We start from the raw sequence: 4,255 nt of genomic DNA, 5'->3' as shown, positions 1-4,255 counted from the left end.
AAATGAACAAACTATCTAATGAACAATATAAACTGGTGAATAAAACAGAATCAGAGGCATGGTTATATGGAACAGATTGATGAATCTCAGAGGGAAGGGTGAACGGAGGGTGGGAAGAGATTAACCAAAGATCTTACTTATGGACACTGACACTAGGGTGGTGAAGACATAGGGTGGGGCTGGAACCTGGAGGAGGAGGGCAATTGGGGGGAAAAGAGGGGACATCTGTAATACTCTCAACAATAAAATTAAAAATATATATATAATAAATACTTCTACCTCTCAAAGATGACCTCTTTTACTACCAGTTCTCTTCTAGGCTTTTTAAAATGCATTTTGACATAACTGTAACCATACACTATATAGTTTATAGCCTGTATTTTGAACTTAAAATCAACATATGTTTTTACTGTAATATTACCAAAATTTCATGCATGTAATTTAAAAATCCAAGTGACTGTCCCATTTTAACTTTAGTTAATGCTGTATTATTGCATATTTAAGTTTGCTGTTATAAAAATGCCTCTCATGGATACCTCACTACATGAAATTTTTATACATTTCAGATTGTTTCTTTGACTTAGAATATCAGTCAGGGTTCAACCAGAGAAGCAGAACTAGAAGGAGACATATAGTAAGAGATTCCCTGCAAGGAACTGACTCACCTTATTCTGGAGGCCAGCTGGGCACGTGTGGAATCTGGTGGGAAGGCTGCCAGGAAGAGCAGTCCAGGCCGTTCTGGAACAGGCTGAAGCTGCTCTTCCACCAGAGGCATTTCCTCTTCTGGGAAGGCCCAGCTGCATTTCAGGCCTGGTTGAAGAAAGCCCACTCAGAGTATCTAAGAAAACCTCTTTTACTTACAGTCACTTGATTATGGACTTTAATCACACCTAAAAAATACCTTCCCAGTAACACCTAAATAAGTGCTTGTGAGTAACAGGGAACTGTAGCTTAGCCAGGTTGACCCATCAAAAAACCATCAGGGCTACATGTTCAGAAGTAGAGTTATTGAGTCAAAGAAAAAAAATTTTGCTTAAATCTGATACATATTTTCAAATTCCTTTTCTAAAGGGTAATCGCAATCTTCTATGCTTTCCCACTTTCTCCCTGCCTTTATTTGGGGTGGATACCAGACTGCCTACCCTACTAGACTATGGGTCAATAACAGCTGAGAGTGCCCCTAAAATAAGCAAGTGCTAGTGTCTCAAGATAAGCACATTTCCTGGCTGTGAGGATTTAAGGACCCTCTTTCCCAGGACACTTGGTCTGCTTTCTCCGTGTAAACATCTGGTCCCCTGAGCGCTGTATGAGCTTCATGGAGTGACCGCCCTAATCTATTTATAGGTGGGATATAAATTTCTATTTATTACTTACGCTTTATAGGAAAGGTGTTAGGCATTTTGGGAGGAGACAGAAGTACTAACCTTGTCCTCAAAAAGTCTAGAGTTAATATAGTAATTTTAAAATGAATATTTGATGTTATATTCATGTTAAAGTTCATTTTTATATATTTCTGTAGCAAACAAGTCTACACCATGTCTTTGAAATCCATATAACTATACATACATGGCAGCCCTTTGTGAAGCTCCTTGTTGTTCAATAGATCTAGGGAGTGTCCTTATTATTTTACCTTTAGAAATCTTATCATTAGGCAGAGGTTCGTGGATGGATTTGCTGATAAGATTATTTTTTTCAGTTGCATTCTTAGTTCTACTGTGTACTATCTTTTAAAACTTGGACAAATAACTTAATCTCCCTAAGCCTCTGTTTTCTTACTTATAAAAAAGGAGATAATACTGTCTCTCTTGTGTGGTTATATGATAAGTAAATGAGCCAATACATATGAAAACTATGGTATCCATGCTGACACATGACGTATTTGTAAGCCTGAGTATTCCCCCTCCACACAGAACAGAAACTGGAACTGGCTTGAAAATTGTTCTTTTATTTCTTCAAAGCCTCAAACCTTTGGAGGATTTAAGTTTTGAAGGAAGCAGGAAAAAGGAGGTGGGGGACGGGCGGCGGGGGGGTGTAAGTTGAAGACAGAGATAGAGTGCCTTGGAAAAACATAAAGGAACAAATGCTTCCCCAGAGCACACAGAGGGTCCCCAAAGTCCAGGGAGAGGAGGAACTGGCAGATCCTGTGAACAGAGGTATTTGCATGCTTAGGGCAGTGCCTGAAAAGCTGGGACTCCCAAGGGGATAGTCATTGCTGAGCCTCAGCAGGGGCACCTTAGGAAGTGTCACAGTAGATTCCCAAGGAGGTGTGAGCACCCCAAAGATCCACCAAATCTGAAGGAGCCATACGTAGGGTCCAGGGATAACGCTGGTAACTGCGAGGGTGATTACAGATGCCAGAAGCCCTGTCATTTCATGTGACCCCGAATCAAAGCATAACTCTGTTGGTCAGGGGCAGACTTTCACCGCACTGACAAGTTTCACTGTAGCCCAGTGGGATAGAGCTTAAAAATTGAAGTTAGTTTGATTAAAAAATAAAATAAAATGAAGCAGTGAAGTGCACTTAACTTATAAACCAAGAATCACATCCCACACATTCAAAAAGTGTCCGTATTATTGATATGGAAGAGAGTAGAAAAGGGAGCATTCTCTGGCTGGTATCTTTTAATACTTTCTGCCATCTTATGGGCCTTCCTTTGTCAGTTAGTTATATCCAATTTCAAGAATTTTGGATATTTCCTTTCTACAGGCATCCCTCCAAACATGCTAAAAATCCTTCTTGTCCTCAAACAACCATCACCAAGTTATCTTGACCCAACCATCCATCGAATTCCTATACCCTTCCTTTCCTTCATTGTCACATTTCTTAAGAGCAGTCACACTTGGTGTGCCCACTTTCTTAACTCCCATGCACTGCCCAACTGATTACAGTTTGGCTTTTTTTCTCTTCACTGAGTAAGTGGTAAAAGCAGGCCAAATCCAAACAACTTTTTGTTCTGCATCCTCTATAACCTCTGAGTACCATTTGACACTATATGCCACTCCTTTGTCAAAAACATGTGTTTTAAGACTTCATCCCATGACTAGCACTGTACCTGGCAGACCCACACCACGGCTTTCATCTGGGAGCTAGTCTGCATCTACTCAGCCCTCATCCTGCATGACAACGAGGTGCCTGGTGATGGAGGATAAGATCAATGCCCTCATTAAAGCAGCCTGTGTAAATGATGAACCTTTCTGGCCAGGCTTGTTGCAAAGGCTCTAGCCAATGTCAGCATCTGGAGCCTCATCTGTAATGTAGGGGCTGGTAGACCTGCATCAGGAGGAAGTCCTGCCCTCCCCGCCCCCTTTCATCCCTGCTGCTGCCCCAGCTGAGAAGAAAGTAGAAGCAAAAGAAGGAGAATCTGAGGAGTCTGATGATGATATGGGCTTTGGGCTTTTTGACCAAAACCTTTTTTGTAACACATTCAGTAAAAAGCTGAGCTCTGAAATGAAAGATTTTGTGTTAAGACTTTAATATTATTTTTTGAGCAGTTTTAGGTTTACAAAAACAATTAGAGGGAAGTACAGAGAGTTCCCATTGCCCCCTGCCCTCACATAAGCATAGCCTCTCTTACTATCAACATCCTCACCAGAATAGCATTACTTTTTAAACCAAGGATTAATCTACATTGGCTCATCACAATCACCCAGAATTCATAGTTTACCTGAGGGTTTACTCATGGTTTGGACAAATGTATAGTGACATATATCTATCATTATCATTCACACAGAGTATTTGCATTATAATTCACACAGAGTATTTGCAGTGCCCTAAAAAGGATTTATTTTTTAATTCAACAGTGTATAAGGATGTTTTTAAAACTATCTATAAAACAATATTGCTGGAAATAGAAGCCATACTATCCTCCTTCTTGAGACCTGCTCCAATATTTTATCTTCTATTTAGTAAACACCCTGTGCTTTTACTCTCCTGGGCTAAGACTCTTATTTCTTACTTGTTTTTTTTTTCCCCCTCAACTCTCAAATCCAAGAAGATGCCAAATTCTTCTGCTTATACCTAATAAATATTTTGTAGCCATTCCTCTTCCTTTCACTTTCTACTAGGATAGGAAGCTCTCATTTCTATCACAATTAGAATATTTAATAAACCCTAATTGATTTTCCTGTTGTTACCAGGTGTCTATACTCTAGTGACATCTCACACTGTAAGCCAAAGCCAATGATATGCACATCTCTCCCATAAAGTTCTCTATTGTCTCTCATTATGATCTCTTAGTACCCTCAGGATGAAATC

At 39.9% G+C, this 4,255-nt stretch overlaps 1 pseudogene across 1 annotated transcript; it reads left to right on the top strand.

Annotated features, from left to right (window-relative positions):
• Positions 1-1,851: 1,851 nt before the first annotated feature.
• On the top strand, positions 1,852-3,475 carry LOC307099026 (large ribosomal subunit protein P1-like; annotated as a pseudogene). The gene is made up of 2 exons: positions 1,852-2,031; positions 3,046-3,475. The product of its transcript is annotated as a large ribosomal subunit protein P1-like (transcript).
• The last annotated feature ends 780 nt before the right edge of the window (positions 3,476-4,255 follow it).

The sequence above is a fragment of the Cnephaeus nilssonii genome (genome assembly GCF_951640355.1).
Source record: "Cnephaeus nilssonii genome assembly, chromosome: 5".
NCBI lineage: Eukaryota > Metazoa > Chordata > Mammalia > Chiroptera > Vespertilionidae > Cnephaeus > Cnephaeus nilssonii.
The sequence above is the reverse complement of the archived record's forward strand: the minus strand, read 5'-3'. Positions and strand labels throughout refer to the sequence as shown.